A 20,163-nucleotide genomic window follows, 5' to 3' on the forward strand; every position below is an offset into this window, starting at 1 on the left:
CCTGAGCTTCCGAAGCCACGTGGTTCCTGCCTCTTGCTGTCAGACTTGAATTGGAAAAGGAACCATATTAACAAGCCTTTACCACTCACACACGGCGGAAGTTTATACTTTAATTCAGTGAGCTAAGAAAAGTGTGTTGTGGGTCCCCTACGAGCCATGGTGCTTGCTTCATCATGATTTGGCACCAGTCATTAGCCACAGCTCTGCTAATGAGCCACTGAGGTCAGTTTCAATATTTACTCAAAAACATAACCATGCAGCCCACCCCTCAACTGTGTATTTATCTTGCTTTTCTGCTGTTCGTGTGATTAGCTGGGAGGAGCTCACGGCGACATCCTCCCTATAAAAGTGTAGATGGATCACTCTCTAACTCTTTCTTGCTTCACATACAAATGGCTTGAAAGGTGCAGGGAAGATGCAGGTCTAATAGACAGAATAGAAGGTCTGTGCCAGGTGGGTTTCTCTGCATTGGTGTCCCATCACAGGTCCGCAAGTCTAATGTGTGATCTTTGACTCCTGGCATTTAGCAAGCAGGCGGCCAGGAAACGGTTTCAGCCTATCAACCACTGAGGAGACGCAGCCTCTGAATGAGGAATGAGGAAGCAATGAATACATCCAGCCTATCACAGGAACAGCCCTGAGTGTTCCGAATTATAAATTCTCCATGTCACTGTTTGTCGTTGAGCCCAAGTAGCTCGCCGTGATCGTATAGTGGTTAGTACTCTGCGTTGTGGCCGCAGCAACCTCGGTTCGAATCTGAGTCATGGCATTGTGGTTGGCAATGTCACGGCAGTTGGGTGTTAATTTTACAGAATTAGCAAATGTACCAGTGGTTTTTGTAAAATGTCTATTAAAAACAGATCCTTTCAAATATTTAAACCATCTAACAACAAATGATTTAAACTCGCATGATTATAAGCTGTAGCTATAATGTATTTACTTACATAAATTATCGTTCTTGAACCTATTGGGGTTGGAGGGGGAGCGGAGCTCACCCCCAGGTGCAGTTGAGTGACCTGTGTTGTGGCTCTCTAGAGGGAAGGCACAAATTTTGCTGTCACCCAGCCCAATCCAGACGTGTATTGGGGCCAGGTTTCAGGCAAATAGAGCAGTAAGTGCAGAGAAATGTTCACTCTCTAAAAGTGGCATTTCTAAAATAGTAAAGTTAAATCCAACCTCACCAGTAAGTAGGATTTTCAATAAATAAATAAAGCTACTCCTCTCCGATATGGAATTACCAAATAAAAAGTATAGGGGAATACACAGAGCTAACCTATGAGAGGGGTAGACCTCACAGTAGTGAAAAATGAAATAGACTGTTTGGTACTTACAGGACACGCGAACCACCAAAGTACATATCTTATTTTTTACTTACATAGCATCATGCACCTAGGACTACCTAGGGCCTACCTTAGGTGTAAATTATATGTAATAAAAGGGGAGTTTAAGGCTTGGCAAGTAGGCTGGGACTCCCCTGGGAGACCCCTGAGTCTATGCCCAGAACCATAACTCTGCCAGTCGAGTACTTACCTAAAAGCCGATAACTCACTTTTCTTCCATAGGCTAACATTGAGTTGTTTCACTTGGAAATTCTTCTAAGTGGTGTGGAGTTTTGGAACTTTAAAATATTCATCTAAAATCAGCCGAACAACGAATTCTGATTTACTCACCTGTTATCAGGAGAGACCTCAGTGCTGCATCTTGGAGCTCAGTACTGACCCTGAAAAGTAATTTTAACCGTACTTACCAGTAACTCGAATTTCCTTCCATGGGATATCATTGCCTGCTTTTTGCTGAAAATTTTCTAAGTGTCGATTTTTGAAACTTACAAATATTCTTTAAAAATCGTACCAACTGTGAAAACGTAATTGTTTACCTGTTTTAGATAGATGTCCCAGTACTGAGCCTAGGAGCCCAGCACTGGATTACAAAAGTAACGAGAACGTACTTTTCCCGTAACTTGAATTTTCTTCCATAGGAAACCATTGACTGTTTTTCTGTGAAATTTCTTCTAAGTGTCGATTTTGCAAACATGTAAATATTCCTTAAAAATCGCCTGTATAACTTAAACGCAGTTTCTCAACTGCTTACAGGTGGTACAGTAGTGCTGGATCTAGGATCCAACACTGACCTAGAAAAAGTAACCATAACCCCACTTACCTGCTAAGTGAATTTCCTTCCATAGGATAACATTGGTAATTTGATCAGCAAAAGTTTCTAAGTGTCAACTTTTAAAATAGCAAAATATTGCTTAAAAATCACAACAGTAACTAAAACGAATTTACTCACTTGTTTCCAAGAACTGTCCCAGGACTGAATCTAGGATCCAGTCCTGGATTTAGAAAAGTAATCCTGAAAGTAATTAATTGCATATAACTTAAAATTCCCATTGAGCTCAATGTATTATTGTGATTCAAATTGTGTTGCCTATTGCAATAAACTGTAACTATGACCTGCAAAAGTCAATTGCCTATTGCAAAGTATTTAACTAAAGCATCTCATTCTGAGAAAGTATATTTTGATACCTATTGTTGGTTCTAAAATTAAACAACAATATCTTTTGTATGCAAACCAATGGCCTAGAGTTCAGTTCTTGAGTGTGTGAGACCATTTGCTGACTGAGTGTGTACAACAAATGTTTTACACTGTACTCTGATACTGCCTTATTGCTCGGCAAGCTACCACTTTAGAGAGTAAGGTTATATCTAACTTTAGCCTCTGCCAAACCTCTAGGGACTGGGGACGCTGTGCACACTGTACCTATTTGGGAACAGTATATACAGAGCCACTTTCTCACAGTAGTGATAAAGTGATTAGAGTCCTATGGCCAACATAAAGATACAGCAAAACGTGAGGTGAAAAGCAAAAAGGTTGCTGGTAGGCCACCTTAAGGATGCCAGGTCTAACAAAAACTGAACTAAGGATAACATGAGTAAAACATCAGGTTTCTCTACTGCATTTGGTGAGAGAAGTGGGCATTCTTTTATCTTCCATTCAAGCAATCTTTGACAGACCCCTTTATTATAGAGCTTTTCAAGGATTAAAGATAAGGCACTTACAAAGGAGTCCCACATACTCAGAGATGGTTGACTTCTGTAATATGGGTCGTAGACTAAAAGCAGCGCAAAAACAGAGTGCAACAGGGTCCAAAAAACTTGAGTGCCACAAGAGAGTTTGAATGCAAGCGTATCCTTTTACAGATCCAGAGATATACTCATGCAATTTTTGTTTTTAGGACAGAACGTGCATGATGAAAAAAACATTGTTTTTAAAAAGAGCATTGCAGAATATCAGTACTTTGATGTGGGAAAACTTCAAAACTTTCAAACAAAATATTTGTAGGCAGCTTACAGCAAGTTGTTGTGGCCGAGTGGTTAAGGTGATGGTCTCGAAATCCATTGGGGTATCCCCGCGCAGGTTCGAATCCTGCCAACAACGAGAATCTTTTTATTATCGGCTACAATTTCAGAAGTTAACCTTTAGTATTTCTTCCATTTCAGTTTTATAAATAGGTGGCTTATTTTTGTGTCACTATTGCCTCTCCACATATTTGTTATCGCTACCTCTTTCATGTCTTTGCTACACCTCATTCCTACTTTAGCACTGGTGTAAACGCTTCAAATTATTATACCGTTGCTCTCTCATTCATACCTGCGCATGCACTTGAAAGTTACTTTACCAATAAAAGACGCAAAGAGAGAAATAGAACAAAAGTGCTGGCTGGATTGGCAAACACACTTCATAAAACTGCATTTTCTTTTTATTCTCCCCCGTGTTACATGCTTAACCTCCCCATGTGTAATTTCTCTTAACCTGCTGTCCCAGGAAGAGAATTTCATCTACAGGCTCTTTCTGTGTTTTTTTCCCTAGTCTGTCTTTCCCATTTCTTAGCTGTGTAACTGTTCCTTTACGCGCTCTATTTAAACGCCATCAATCTCATTTGAGCTCCTTGCTCCCGCTTCTGTTTTCTCCACCTCTCATACTGCCAGTTCTCTCTTTCTCTGTGGTTGGTGGCTACTTTCCTGAGCTTCCGAAGCCACGTGGTTCCTGCCTCTTGCTGTCAGACTTGAATTGGAAAAGGAACCATATTAACAAGCCTTTACCACTCACACACGGCGGAAGTTTATACTTTAATTCAGTGAGCTAAGAAAAGTGTGTTGTGGGTCCCCTACGAGCCATGGTGCTTGCTTCATCATGATTTGGCACCAGTCATTAGCCACAGCTCTGCTAATGAGCCACTGAGGTCAGTTTCAATATTTACTCAAAAACATAACCATGCAGCCCACCCCTCAACTGTGTATTTATCTTGCTTTTCTGCTGTTCGTGTGATTAGCTGGGAGGAGCTCACGGCGACATCCTCCCTATAAAAGTGTAGATGGATCACTCTCTAACTCTTTCTTGCTTCACATACAAATGGCTTGAAAGGTGCAGGGAAGATGCAGGTCTAATAGACAGAATAGAAGGTCTGTGCCAGGTGGGTTTCTCTGCATTGGTGTCCCATCACAGGTCCGCAAGTCTAATGTGTGATCTTTGACTCCTGGCATTTAGCAAGCAGGCGGCCAGGAAACGGTTTCAGCCTATCAACCACTGAGGAGACGCAGCCTCTGAATGAGGAATGAGGAAGCAATGAATACATCCAGCCTATCACAGGAACAGCCCTGAGTGTTCCGAATTATAAATTCTCCATGTCACTGTTTGTCGTTGAGCCCAAGTAGCTCGCCGTGATCGTATAGTGGTTAGTACTCTGCGTTGTGGCCGCAGCAACCTCGGTTCGAATCTGAGTCATGGCATTGTGGTTGGCAATGTCACGGCAGTTGGGTGTTAATTTTACAGAATTAGCAAATGTACCAGTGGTTTTTGTAAAATGTCTATTAAAAACAGATCCTTTCAAATATTTAAACCATCTAACAACAAATGATTTAAACTCGCATGATTATAAGCTGTAGCTATAATGTATTTACTTACATAAATTATCGTTCTTGAACCTATTGGGGTTGGAGGGGGAGCGGAGCTCACCCCCAGGTGCAGTTGAGTGACCTGTGTTGTGGCTCTCTAGAGGGAAGGCACAAATTTTGCTGTCACCCAGCCCAATCCAGACGTGTATTGGGGCCAGGTTTCAGGCAAATAGAGCAGTAAGTGCAGAGAAATGTTCACTCTCTAAAAGTGGCATTTCTAAAATAGTAAAGTTAAATCCAACCTCACCAGTAAGTAGGATTTTCAATAAATAAATAAAGCTACTCCTCTCCGATATGGAATTACCAAATAAAAAGTATAGGGGAATACACAGAGCTAACCTATGAGAGGGGTAGACCTCACAGTAGTGAAAAATGAAATAGACTGTTTGGTACTTACAGGACACGCGAACCACCAAAGTACATATCTTATTTTTTACTTACATAGCATCATGCACCTAGGACTACCTAGGGCCTACCTTAGGTGTAAATTATATGTAATAAAAGGGGAGTTTAAGGCTTGGCAAGTAGGCTGGGACTCCCCTGGGAGACCCCTGAGTCTATGCCCAGAACCATAACTCTGCCAGTCGAGTACTTACCTAAAAGCCGATAACTCACTTTTCTTCCATAGGCTAACATTGAGTTGTTTCACTTGGAAATTCTTCTAAGTGGTGTGGAGTTTTGGAACTTTAAAATATTCATCTAAAATCAGCCGAACAACGAATTCTGATTTACTCACCTGTTATCAGGAGAGACCTCAGTGCTGCATCTTGGAGCTCAGTACTGACCCTGAAAAGTAATTTTAACCGTACTTACCAGTAACTCGAATTTCCTTCCATGGGATATCATTGCCTGCTTTTTGCTGAAAATTTTCTAAGTGTCGATTTTTGAAACTTACAAATATTCTTTAAAAATCGTACCAACTGTGAAAACGTAATTGTTTACCTGTTTTAGATAGATGTCCCAGTACTGAGCCTAGGAGCCCAGCACTGGATTACAAAAGTAACGAGAACGTACTTTTCCCGTAACTTGAATTTTCTTCCATAGGAAACCATTGACTGTTTTTCTGTGAAATTTCTTCTAAGTGTCGATTTTGCAAACATGTAAATATTCCTTAAAAATCGCCTGTATAACTTAAACGCAGTTTCTCAACTGCTTACAGGTGGTACAGTAGTGCTGGATCTAGGATCCAACACTGACCTAGAAAAAGTAACCATAACCCCACTTACCTGCTAAGTGAATTTCCTTCCATAGGATAACATTGGTAATTTGATCAGCAAAAGTTTCTAAGTGTCAACTTTTAAAATAGCAAAATATTGCTTAAAAATCACAACAGTAACTAAAACGAATTTACTCACTTGTTTCCAAGAACTGTCCCAGGACTGAATCTAGGATCCAGTCCTGGATTTAGAAAAGTAATCCTGAAAGTAATTAATTGCATATAACTTAAAATTCCCATTGAGCTCAATGTATTATTGTGATTCAAATTGTGTTGCCTATTGCAATAAACTGTAACTATGACCTGCAAAAGTCAATTGCCTATTGCAAAGTATTTAACTAAAGCATCTCATTCTGAGAAAGTATATTTTGATACCTATTGTTGGTTCTAAAATTAAACAACAATATCTTTTGAATGCAAACCAATGGCCTAGAGTTCAGTTCTTGAGTGTGTGAGACCATTTGCTGACTGAGTGTGTACAACAAATGTTTTACACTGTACTCTGATACTGCCTTATTGCTCGGCAAGCTACCACTTTAGAGAGTAAGGTTATATCTAACTTTAGCCTCTGCCAAACCTCTAGGGACTGGGGACGCTGTGCACACTGTACCTATTTGGGAACAGTATATACAGAGCCACTTTCTCACAGTAGTGATAAAGTGATTAGAGTCCTATGGCCAACATAAAGATACAGCAAAACGTGAGGTGAAAAGCAAAAAGGTTGCTGGTAGGCCACCTTAAGGATGCCAGGTCTAACAAAAACTGAACTAAGGATAACATGAGTAAAACATCAGGTTTCTCTACTGCATTTGGTGAGAGAAGTGGGCATTCTTTTATCTTCCATTCAAGCAATCTTTGACAGACCCCTTTATTATAGAGCTTTTCAAGGATTAAAGATAAGGCACTTACAAAGGAGTCCCACATACTCAGAGATGGTTGACTTCTGTAATATGGGTCGTAGACTAAAAGCAGCGCAAAAACAGAGTGCAACAGGGTCCAAAAAACTTGAGTGCCACAAGAGAGTTTGAATGCAAGCGTATCCTTTTACAGATCCAGAGATATACTCATGCAATTTTTGTTTTTAGGACAGAACGTGCATGATGAAAAAAACATTGTTTTTAAAAAGAGCATTGCAGAATATCAGTACTTTGATGTGGGAAAACTTCAAAACTTTCAAACAAAATATTTGTAGGCAGCTTACAGCAAGTTGTTGTGGCCGAGTGGTTAAGGTGATGGTCTCGAAATCCATTGGGGTATCCCCGCGCAGGTTCGAATCCTGCCAACAACGAGAATCTTTTTATTATCGGCTACAATTTCAGAAGTTAACCTTTAGTATTTCTTCCATTTCAGTTTTATAAATAGGTGGCTTATTTTTGTGTCACTATTGCCTCTCCACATATTTGTTATCGCTACCTCTTTCATGTCTTTGCTACACCTCATTCCTACTTTAGCACTGGTGTAAACGCTTCAAATTATTATACCGTTGCTCTCTCATTCATACCTGCGCATGCACTTGAAAGTTACTTTACCAATAAAAGACGCAAAGAGAGAAATAGAACAAAAGTGCTGGCTGGATTGGCAAACACACTTCATAAAACTGCATTTTCTTTTTATTCTCCCCCGTGTTACATGCTTAACCTCCCCATGTGTAATTTCTCTTAACCTGCTGTCCCAGGAAGAGAATTTCATCTACAGGCTCTTTCTGTGTTTTTTTCCCTAGTCTGTCTTTCCCATTTCTTAGCTGTGTAACTGTTCCTTTACGCGCTGTATTTAAACGCCATCAATCTCATTTGAGCTCCTTGCTCCCGCTTCTGTTTTCTCCACCTCTCATACTGCCAGTTCTCTCTTTCTCTGTGGTTGGTGGCTACTTTCCTGAGCTTCCGAAGCCACGTGGTTCCTGCCTCTTGTTGTCAGACTTGAATTGGAAAAGGAACCATATTAACAAGCCTTTACCACTCACACACGGCGGAAGTTTATACTTTAATTCAGTGAGCTAAGAAAAGCGTGTTGTGGGTCCCCTACGAGCCATGGTGCTTGCTTCATCATGATTTGGCACCAGTCATTAGCCGCAGCTCTGCTAATGAGCCACTGAGGTCAGTTTCAATATTTACTCAAAAACATAACCATGCAGCCCACCCCTCAACTGTGTATTTATCTTGCTTTTCTGCTGTTCGTGTGATTAGCTGGGAGGAGCTCACGGCGACATCCTCCCTATAAAAGTGTAGATGGATCACTCTCTAACTCTTTCTTGCTTCACATACAAATGGCTTGAAAGGTGCAGGGAAGATGCAGGTCTAATAGACAGAATAGAAGGTCTGTGCCAGGTGGGTTTCTCTGCATTGGTGTCCCATCACAGGTCCGCAAGTGTAATGTGTGATCTTTGACTCCTGGCATTTCACAAGCAGGCGGCCAGGAAACGGTTTCAGCCTATCAACCACTGAGGAGACGCAGCCTCTGAATGAGGAATAAGGAAGCAATGAATACATCCAGCCTATCACAGGAACAGCCCTGAGTGTTCCGAATTATAAATTCTCAATGTCACTGTATGTTGTTGAGCCCAAGTAGCTCGCCGTGATCGTATAGTGGTTAGTACTCTGCGTTGTGGCCGCAGCAACCTCTGTTCGAATCTGAGTCACGGCATTGTGGTTGGCAATGTCACGGCAGTTGGGTGTTTATTTTACAGAATTAGCAAATGTACCAGTGGTTTTTGTAAAATGTCTATTAAAAACAGATCCTTTCAAATATTTAAACCATCTAACAACAGATGATTTAAACTCGCATGATTATAAGCTGTAGCTATAATGTATTTACTTACATAAATTATCGTTCTTGAACCTATTGGGGTTGGAGGGGGAGCGGAGCTCACCCCCCAGGTGCAGTTGAGTGACCTGTGTTGTGGCTCTCTAGAGGGAAGGCACAAATTTTGCTGTCACCCAGCCCAATCCAGACGTGTATTGGGGCCAGGTTTCAGGCAAATAGAGCAGTAAGTGCAGAGAAATGTTCACTCTCTAAAACTGGCATTTCTAAAATAGTAAAGTTAAATCCAACCTCACCAGTAAGTAGGATTTTCAATAAATAAATAAAGCTACTCCTCTCCGATATGGAATTACCAAATAAAAAGTATAGGGGAATACACAGAGCTAACCTATGAGAGGGGTAGACCTCACAGTAGTGAAAAATGAAATAGACTGTTTGGTACTTACAGGACACGCGAACCACCAAAGTACATATCTTATTTTTTACTTACATAGCATCATGCACCTAGGACTACCTAGGGCCTACCTTAGGTGTAAATTATATGTAATAAAAGGGGAGTTTAAGGCTTGGCAAGTAGGCTGGGACTCCCCTGGGAGACCCCTGAGTCTATGCCCAGAACCATAACTCTGCTAGTCGAGTACTTACCTAAAAGCCGATAACTCACTTTTCTTCCATAGGCTAACATTGAGTTGTTTCACTTGGAAATTCTTCTAAGTGGTGTGGAGTTTTGGAACTTTAAAATATTCATCTAAAATCAGCCGAACAACGAATTCTGATTTACTCACCTGTTATCGGGAGAGACCTCAGTGCTGCATCTTGGAGCTCAGTACTGACCCTGAAAAGTAATTTTAACTGTACTTACCAGTAACTCGAATTTCCTTCCATGGGATATCATTGCCTGCTTTTTGCTGAAAATTTTCTAGGTACTGACCCTGAAAAGTAATTTTAACTGTACTTACCAGTAACTCGAATATCCTTCCATGGGATATCATTGCCTGCTTTTTGCTGAAAATTTTCTAAGTGTCGATTTTTGAAACTTACAAATATTCTTTAAAAATCGTACCAACTGTGAAAACGTAATTGTTTACCTGTTTTAGATAGATGTCCCAGTACTGAGCCTAGGAGCCCAGCACTGGATTACAAAAGTAACGAGAACGTACTTTACCCGTAACTTGAATTTTCTTCCATAGGAAACCATTGACAGTTTTTCTGTGAAATTTCTTCTAAGTGTCGATTTTGCAAACATGTAAATATTCCTTAAAAATCGCCTGTATAACTTAAACGCAGTTTCTCAACTGCTTACAGGTGGTACAGTAGTGCTGGATCTAGGATCCAACACTGACCTAGAAAAAGTAACCATAACCCCACTTACCTGCTAAGTGAATTTCCTTCCATAGGATAATATTGGTAATTTGATCAGCAAAAGTTTCTAAGTGTCAACTTTTAAAATAGCAAAATATTGCTTAAAAATCACAACAGTAACTAAAACGAATTTACTCACTTGTTTCCAAGAACTGTCCCAGGACTGAATCTAGGATCCAGTCCTGGATTTAGAAAATTAATCCTGAAAGTAATTAATTGCATATAACTTAAAATTCCCATTGAGCTCAATGTATTATTGTGATTCAAATTGTGTTGCCTATTGCAATAAACTGTAACTATGACCTGCAAAAGTCAATTGCCTATTGCAAAGTATTTAACTAAAGCATCTCATTCTGAGAAAGTATATTTTGATACCTATTGTTGGTTCTAAAATAAAACAACAATATCTTTTGTATGCAAACCAATGGCCTAGAGTTCAGTTCTTGAGTGTGTGAGACCATTTGCTGACTGAGTGTGTTCAACAAATGTTTTACACTGTACTCTGATACTGCCTTACTGCTCGGCAAGCTACCACTTTAGAGAGTAAGGTTATATCTAACTTTAGCCTCTGCCAAACCTCTAGGGACTGGGGACGCTGTGCACACTGTACCTATTTGGGAACAGTATATACAGAGCCACTTTCTCACAGTAGTGATAAAGTGATTAGAGTCCTATGGCCAACATAAAGATACAGCAAAACGTGAGGTGAAAAGCAAAAAGGTTGCTGGTAGGCCACCTTAAGGATGCCAGGTCTAACAAAAACTGAACTAAGGATAACATGAGTAAAACATCAGGTTTCTCTACTGTATTTGGTGAGACAAGTGGGCCTTCTTTTATCTTCCATTCAAGCAATCTTTGACAGACCCCTTTATTATAGAGCTTTTCAAGGATTAAAGATAAGGCACTTACAAAGGAGTCCCAAATACTCAGAGATGGTTGACTTCTGTAATATGGGTCGTAGACTAAAAGCAGCGCAAAAACAGAGTGCAACAGGGTCCAAAAAACTTGAGTGCCACAAGAGAGTTTGAATGCAAGCGTATCCTTTTACAGATCCAGAGATATACTCATGCAATTTTTGTTTTTAGGACAGAACATGCATGATGAAAAAAACATTGTTTTTAAAAAGCGCATTGCAGAATATCAGTACTTTGATGTGGGAAAACTTCAAAACTTTCAAACAAAATATTTGTAGGCAGCTTACAGCAAGTTGTTGTGGCCGAGTGGTTAAGGCGATGGACTCGAAATCCATTGGGGTATCCCCGCGCAGGTTCGAATCCTGCCAACAACGAGAATCTTTTTATTATCGGCTACAATTTCAGAAGTTAACCTTTAGTATTTCTTCCATTTCAGTTTTATAAATAGGTGGCTTATTTTTGTGTCACTATTGCCTCTCCACATATTTGTTATCGCCACCTCTTTCATGTCTTTGCTACACCTCATTCCTACTTTAGCACTGGTGTAAACGCTTCAAATTATTATACCGTTGCTCTTTCATTCATACCTGCGCATGCACTTGAAAGTTACTTTACCAATAAAAGACGCAAAGAGAGAAATAGAACAAAAGTGCTGGCTGGATTGGCAAACACACTTCATAAAACTGCATTTTCTTTTTTATTCTCCCCCGTGTTACATGCTTAACCTCCCCATGTGTAATTTCTCTTAACCTGGTGTCCCAGGAAGAGAATTTCATCTACAGGCTCTTTCTGTGTTTTTTTCCCTAGTCTGTCTTTCCCATTTCTTAGCTGTGTAACTGTTCCTTTATGCGCTCTATTTAAACTCCATCAATCTCATTTGAGCTCCTTGCTCCCGCTTCTGTTTTTTCCACCTCTCATACTGCCAGTTCTCTCTTTCTCTGTGGTTGGTGGCTACTTTCCTGAGCTTCCGAAGCCACGTGGTTCCTGCCTCTTGCTGTCAGACTTGAATTGGAAAAGGAACCATATTAACAAGCCTTTACCACTCACACACGGCGGAAGTTTATACTTTAATTCAGAGAGCTAAGAAAAGTGTGTTGTGGGTCCCCTACGAGCCATGGTGCTTGCTTCATCATGATTTGGCACCAGTCATTAGCCACAGCTCTGCTAATGAGCCACTGAGGTCAGTTTCAATATTTACTCAAAAACATAACCATGCAGCCCACCCCTCAACTGTGTATTTATCTTGCTTTTCTGCTGTTCGTGTGATTAGCTGGGAGGAGCTCACGGCGACATCCTCCCTATAAAAGTGTAGATGGATCACTCTCTAACTCTTTCTTGCTTCACATACAAATGGCTTGAAAGGTGCAGGGAAGATGCAGGTCTAATAGACAGAATAGAAGGTCTGTGCCAGGTGGGTTTCTCTGCATTGGTGTCCCATCACAGGTCCGCAAGTCTAATGTGTGATCTTTGACTCCTGGCATTTAGCAAGCAGGCGGCCAGGAAACGGTTTCAGCCTATCAACCACTGAGGAGACGCAGCCTCTGAATGAGGAATGAGGAAGCAATGAATACATCCAGCCTATCACAGGAACAGCCCTGAGTGTTCCGAATTATAAATTCTCCATGTCACTGTTTGTCGTTGAGCCCAAGTAGCTCGCCGTGATCGTATAGTGGTTAGTACTCTGCGTTGTGGCCGCAGCAACCTCGGTTCGAATCTGAGTCATGGCATTGTGGTTGGCAATGTCACGGCAGTTGGGTGTTAATTTTACAGAATTAGCAAATGTACCAGTGGTTTTTGTAAAATGTCTATTAAAAACAGATCCTTTCAAATATTTAAACCATCTAACAACAAATGATTTAAACTCGCATGATTATAAGCTGTAGCTATAATGTATTTACTTACATAAATTATCGTTCTTGAACCTATTGGGGTTGGAGGGGGAGCGGAGCTCACCCCCAGGTGCAGTTGAGTGACCTGTGTTGTGGCTCTCTAGAGGGAAGGCACAAATTTTGCTGTCACCCAGCCCAATCCAGACGTGTATTGGGGCCAGGTTTCAGGCAAATAGAGCAGTAAGTGCAGAGAAATGTTCACTCTCTAAAAGTGGCATTTCTAAAATAGTAAAGTTAAATCCAACCTCACCAGTAAGTAGGATTTTCAATAAATAAATAAAGCTACTCCTCTCCGATATGGAATTACCAAATAAAAAGTATAGGGGAATACACAGAGCTAACCTATGAGAGGGGTAGACCTCACAGTAGTGAAAAATGAAATAGACTGTTTGGTACTTACAGGACACGCGAACCACCAAAGTACATATCTTATTTTTTACTTACATAGCATCATGCACCTAGGACTACCTAGGGCCTACCTTAGGTGTAAATTATATGTAATAAAAGGGGAGTTTAAGGCTTGGCAAGTAGGCTGGGACTCCCCTGGGAGACCCCTGAGTCTATGCCCAGAACCATAACTCTGCCAGTCGAGTACTTACCTAAAAGCCGATAACTCACTTTTCTTCCATAGGCTAACATTGAGTTGTTTCACTTGGAAATTCTTCTAAGTGGTGTGGAGTTTTGGAACTTTAAAATATTCATCTAAAATCAGCCGAACAACGAATTCTGATTTACTCACCTGTTATCAGGAGAGACCTCAGTGCTGCATCTTGGAGCTCAGTACTGACCCTGAAAAGTAATTTTAACCGTACTTACCAGTAACTCGAATTTCCTTCCATGGGATATCATTGCCTGCTTTTTGCTGAAAATTTTCTAAGTGTCGATTTTTGAAACTTACAAATATTCTTTAAAAATCGTACCAACTGTGAAAACGTAATTGTTTACCTGTTTTAGATAGATGTCCCAGTACTGAGCCTAGGAGCCCAGCACTGGATTACAAAAGTAACGAGAACGTACTTTTCCCGTAACTTGAATTTTCTTCCATAGGAAACCATTGACTGTTTTTCTGTGAAATTTCTTCTAAGTGTCGATTTTGCAAACATGTAAATATTCCTTAAAAATCGCCTGTATAACTTAAACGCAGTTTCTCAACTGCTTACAGGTGGTACAGTAGTGCTGGATCTAGGATCCAACACTGACCTAGAAAAAGTAACCATAACCCCACTTACCTGCTAAGTGAATTTCCTTCCATAGGATAACATTGGTAATTTGATCAGCAAAAGTTTCTAAGTGTCAACTTTTAAAATAGCAAAATATTGCTTAAAAATCACAACAGTAACTAAAACGAATTTACTCACTTGTTTCCAAGAACTGTCACAGGACTGAATCTAGGATCCAGTCCTGGATTTAGAAAAGTAATCCTGAAAGTAATTAATTGCATATAACTTAAAATTCCCATTGAGCTCAATGTATTATTGTGATTCAAATTGTGTTGCCTATTGCAATAAACTGTAACTATGACCTGCAAAAGTCAATTGCCTATTGCAAAGTATTTAACTAAAGCATCTCATTCTGAGAAAGTATATTTTGATACCTATTGTTGGTTCTAAAATTAAACAACAATATCTTTTGTATGCAAACCAATGGCCTAGAGTTCAGTTCTTGAGTGTGTGAGACCATTTGCTGACTGAGTGTGTACAACAAATGTTTTACACTGTACTCTGATACTGCCTTATTGCTCGGCAAGCTACCACTTTAGAGAGTAAGGTTATATCTAACTTTAGCCTCTGCCAAACCTCTAGGGACTGGGGACGCTGTGCACACTGTACCTATTTGGGAACAGTATATACAGAGCCACTTTCTCACAGTAGTGATAAAGAGATTAGAGTCCTATGGCCAACATAAAGATACAGCAAAACGTGAGGTGAAAAGCAAAAAGGTTGCTGGTAGGCCACCTTAAGGATGCCAGGTCTAACAAAAACTGAACTAAGGATAACATGAGTAAAACATCAGGTTTCTCTACTGCATTTGGTGAGAGAAGTGGGCATTCTTTTATCTTCCATTCAAGCAATCTTTGACAGACCCCTTTATTATAGAGCTTTTCAAGGATTAAAGATAAGGCACTTACAAAGGAGTCCCACATACTCAGAGATGGTTGACTTCTGTAATATGGGTCGTAGACTAAAAGCAGCGCAAAAACAGAGTGCAACAGGGTCCAAAAAACTTGAGTGCCACAAGAGAGTTTGAATGCAAGCGTATCCTTTTACAGATCCAGAGATATACTCATGCAATTTTTGTTTTTAGGACAGAACGTGCATGATGAAAAAAACATTGTTTTTAAAAAGAGCATTGCAGAATATCAGTACTTTGATGTGGGAAAACTTCAAAACTTTCAAACAAAATATTTGTAGGCAGCTTACAGCAAGTTGTTGTGGCCGAGTGGTTAAGGTGATGGTCTCGAAATCCATTGGGGTATCCCCGCGCAGGTTCGAATCCTGCCAACAACGAGAATCTTTTTATTATCGGCTACAATTTCAGAAGTTAACCTTTAGTATTTCTTCCATTTCAGTTTTATAAATAGGTGGCTTATTTTTGTGTCACTATTGCCTCTCCACATATTTGTTATCGCTACCTCTTTCATGTCTTTGCTACACCTCATTCCTACTTTAGCACTGGTGTAAACGCTTCAAATTATTATACCGTTGCTCTCTCATTCATACCTGCGCATGCACTTGAAAGTTACTTTACCAATAAAAGACGCAAAGAGAGAAATAGAACAAAAGTGCTGGCTGGATTGGCAAACACACTTCATAAAACTGCATTTTCTTTTTATTCTCCCCCGTGTTACATGCTTAACCTCCCCATGTGTAATTTCTCTTAACCTGCTGTCCCAGGAAGAGAATTTCATCTACAGGCTCTTTCTGTGTTTTTTTCCCTAGTCTGTCTTTCCCATTTCTTAGCTGTGTAACTGTTCCTTTACGCGCTATATTTAAACGCCATCAATCTCATTTGAGCTCCTTGCTCCCGCTTCTGTTTTCTCCACCTCTCATACTGCCAGTTCTCTCTTTCTCTGTGGTTGGTGGCTACTTTCCTGAGCTTCCGAAGCCACGTGGTTCCTGCCTCTTGTTGTCAGACTTGAATTGGAAAAGGAACCATATTAAAAAGCCTTTACCACTCACACACGGCGGAAGTTTATAATTTAATTCAGTGAGCTAAGAAAAGCGTGTTGTGGGTCCCCTACGAGCCATGGTGCTTGCTTCATCATGATTTGGCACCAGTCATTAGCCGCAGCTCTGCTAATGAGCCACTGAGGTCAGTTTCAATATTTACTCAAAAACATAACCATGCAGCCCACCCCTCAACTGTGTATTTATCTTGCTTTTCTGCTGTTCGTGTGATTAGCTGGGAGGAGCTCACGGCGACATCCTCCCTATAAAAGTGTAGATGGATCACTCTCTAACTCTTTCTTGCTTCACATACAAATGGCTTGAAAGGTGCAGGGAAGATGCAGGTCTAATAGACAGAATAGAAGGTCTGTGCCAGGTGGGTTTCTCTGCATTGGTGTCCCATCACAGGTCCGCAAGTGTAATGTGTGATCTTTGACTCCTGGCATTTAGCAAGCAGGCGGCCAGGAAACGGTTTCAGCCTATCAACCACTGAGGAGACGCAGCCTCTGAATGAGGAATGAGGAAGCAATGAATACATCCAGCCTATCATAGGAACAGCCCTGAGTGTTCCGAATTATAAATTCTCCATGTCACTGTATGTCGTTGAGCCCAAGTAGCTCGCCGTGATCGTATAGTGGTTAGTACTCTGCGTTGTGGTCGCAGCAACCTCGGTTCGAATCTGAGTCACGGCATTGTGGTTGGCAATGTCACGGCAGTTGGGTGTTAATTTTACAGAATTAGCAAATGTACCAGTGGTTTTTGTAAAATGTCTATTAAAAACAGATCCTTTCAAATATTTAAACCATCTAACAACAAATGATTTAAACTCGCGTGATTATAAGCTGTAGCTATAATGTATTTACTTACATAAATTATCGTTCTTGAACCTATTGGGGTTGGAGGGGGAGCGGAGCTCACCCCCCAGGTGCAGTTGAGTGACCTGTGTTGTGGCTCTCTAGAGGGAAGGCACAAATTTTGCTGTCACCCAGCCCAATCCAGACGTGTATTGGGGCCAGGTTTCAGGCAAATAGAGCAGTAAGTGCAGAGAAATGTTCACTCTCTAAAAGTGGCATTTCTAAAATAGTAAAGTTAAATCCAACCTCACCAGTAAGTAGGATTTTCAATAAATAAATAAAGCTACTCCTCTCCGATATGGAATTACCAAATAAAAAGTATAGGGGAATACACAGAGCTAACCTATGAGAGGGGTAGACCTCACAGTAGTGAAAAATGAAATAGACTGTTTGGTACTTACAGGACACGCGAACCACCAAAGTACATATCTTATTTTTTACTTACATAGCATCATGCACCTAGGACTACCTAGGGCCTACCTTAGGTGTAAAGTATATGTAATAAAAGGGGAGTTTAAGGCTTGGCAAGTAGGCTGGGACTCCCCTGGGAGACCCCTGAGTCTATGCCCAGAACCATAACTCTGCCAGTCGAGTACTTACCTAAAAGCCGATAACTCACTTTTCTTCCATAGGCTAACATTGAGTTGTTTCACTTGGAAATTCTTCTAAGTGGTGTGGAGTTTTGGAACTTTAAAATATTCATCTAAAATCAGCTGAACAACGAATTCTGATTTACTCACCTGTTATCAGGAGAGACCTCAGTGCTGCATCTTGGAGCTCAGTACTGACCCTGAAAAGTAATTTTAACCGTACTTACCAGTAACTCGAATTTCCTTCCATGGGATATCATTGCCTGCTTTTTGCTTAAAATTTTCTAGGTACTGACCCTGAAAAGTAATTTTAACCGTACTTACCAGTAACTCGAATATCCTTCCATGGGATATCATTGCCTGCTTTTTGCTGAAAATTTTCTAAGTGTCGATTTTTGAAACTTACAAATATTCTTTAAAAATCGTACCAACTGTGAAAACGTAATTGTTTACCTGTTTTAGATAGATGTCCCAGTACTGAGCCTAGGAGCCCAGCACTGGATTACAAAAGTAACGAGAACGTACTTTACCCGTAACTTGAATTTTCTTCCATAGGAAACCATTGACAGTTTTTCTGTGAAATTTCTTCTAAGTGTCGATTTTGCAAACATGTAAATATTCCTTAAAAATCGCCTGTATAACTTAAACGCAGTTTCTCAACTGCTTACAGGTGGTACAGTAGTGCTGGATCTAGGATCCATCACTGACCTAGAAAAAGTAACCATAACCCCACTTACCTGCTAAGTGAATTTCCTTCCATAGGATAACATTGGTAATTTGATCAGCAAAAGTTTCTAAGTGTCAACTTTTAAAATAGCAAAATATTGCTTAAAAATCACAACAGTAACTAAAACGAATTTACTCACTTGTTTCCAAGAACTGTCCCAGGACTGAATCTAGGATCCAGTCCTGGATTTAGAAAAGTAATCCTGAAAGTAATTAATTGCATATAACTTAAAATTCCCATTGAGCTCAATGTATTATTGTGATTCAAATTGTGTTGCCTATTGCAATAAACTGTAACTATGACCTGCAAAAGTCAATTGCCTATTGCAAAGTATTTAACTAAAGCATCTCATTCTGAGAAAGTATATTTTGATACCTATTGTTGGTTCTAAAATAAAACAACAATATCTTTTGTATGCAAACCAATGGCCTAGAGTTCAGTTCTTGAGTGTGTGAGACCATTTGCTGACTGAGTGTGTACAACAAATGTTTTACACTGTACTCTGATACTGCCTTACTGCTCGGCAAGCTACCACTTTAGAGAGTAAGGTTATATCTAACTTTAGCCTCTGCCAAACCTCTGGGGACTGGGGACGCTGTGCACACTGTACCTATTTGGGAACAGTATATACAGAGCCACTTTCTCACAGTAGTGATAAAGTGATTAGAGTCCTAAGGCCAACATAAAGATACAGCAAAACGTGAGGTGAAAAGCAAAAAGGTTGCTGGTAGGCCACCTTAAGGATGCCAGGTCTAACAAAAACTGAACTAAGGATAACATGAGTAAAACATCAGGTTTCTCTACTGCATTTGGTGAGACAAGTGGGCCTTCTTTTATCTTCCATTCAAGCAATCTTTGACAGACCCCTTTATTATAGAGCTTTTCAAGGATTAAAGATAAGGCACTTACAAAGGAGTCCCAAATACTCAGAGATGGTTGACTTCTGTAATATGGGTCGTAGACTAAAAGCAGCGCAAAAACAGAGTGCAACAGGGTCCAAAAAACTTGAGTGCCACAAGAGAGTTTGAATGCAAGCGTATCCTTTTACAGATCCAGAGATATACTCATGCAATTTTTGTTTTTAGGACAGAACGTGCATGATGAAAAAAACATTGTTTTTAAATAGCGCATTGCAGAATATCAGTACTTTGATGTGGGAAAACTTCAAAACTTTCAAACAAAATATTTGTAGGCAGCTTACAGCAAGTTGTTGTGGCCGAGTGGTTAAGGCGAAGGACTCGAAATCCATTGGGGTACCCCCGCGCAGGTTTGAATCCTGCCAACAACGAGAATCTTTTTATTATCGGCTACAATTTCAGAAGTTAACCTTTAGTATTTCTTCCATTTCAGTTTTATAAATAGGTGGCTTATTTTTGTGTCACTATTGCCTCTCCACATATTTGTTATCGCTACCTCTTTCATGTCTTTGCTACACCTCATTCCTACTTTAGCACTGGTGTAAACGCTTCAAATTATTATACCGTTGCTCTCTCATTCATACCTGCGCATGCATTTGAAAGTTACTTTACCAATAAAAGACGCAAAGAGAGAAATAGAACAAAAGTGCTGGCTGGATTGGCAAACACACTTCATAAAACTGCATTTTCTTTTTTATTCTCCCCCGTGTTACATGCTTAACCTCCCCATGTGTAATTTCTCTTAACCTGCTGTCCCAGGAAGAGAATTTCATCTACAGGCTCTTTCTGTGTTTTTTTCCCTAGTCTGTCTTTCC

The 20,163-nt window shown here is 40.2% G+C and overlaps 5 non-coding genes across 5 annotated transcripts; all 5 read left to right on the forward strand.

Moving 5' to 3' along the window:
- The first annotated feature begins 3,356 nt into the window (after positions 1-3,356).
- TRNAS-CGA (transfer RNA serine (anticodon CGA)) lies at positions 3,357-3,438 on the forward strand. Its single transcript has one exon. It is a non-coding gene; the product is annotated as a tRNA-Ser (tRNA).
- A 3,939-nt stretch (positions 3,439-7,377) lies between these two features.
- Positions 7,378-7,459, forward strand: TRNAS-CGA (transfer RNA serine (anticodon CGA)). Its single transcript has one exon. It is a non-coding gene; the product is annotated as a tRNA-Ser (tRNA).
- Positions 7,460-11,496: 4,037 nt separating this feature from the next.
- On the forward strand, positions 11,497-11,578 carry TRNAS-CGA (transfer RNA serine (anticodon CGA)). Its single transcript has one exon. It is a non-coding gene; the product is annotated as a tRNA-Ser (tRNA).
- Positions 11,579-15,518: 3,940 nt separating this feature from the next.
- Positions 15,519-15,600, forward strand: TRNAS-CGA (transfer RNA serine (anticodon CGA)). The gene has a single exon. It is a non-coding gene; the product is annotated as a tRNA-Ser (tRNA).
- A 4,037-nt stretch (positions 15,601-19,637) lies between these two features.
- On the forward strand, positions 19,638-19,719 carry TRNAS-CGA (transfer RNA serine (anticodon CGA)). The gene has a single exon. It is a non-coding gene; the product is annotated as a tRNA-Ser (tRNA).
- Positions 19,720-20,163: the final 444 nt, after the last annotated feature.

This window comes from Triturus cristatus, chromosome 12, assembly GCF_964204655.1.
Source record: "Triturus cristatus chromosome 12, aTriCri1.1, whole genome shotgun sequence".
In the NCBI taxonomy this organism is placed as follows: domain Eukaryota; kingdom Metazoa; phylum Chordata; class Amphibia; order Caudata; family Salamandridae; genus Triturus; species Triturus cristatus.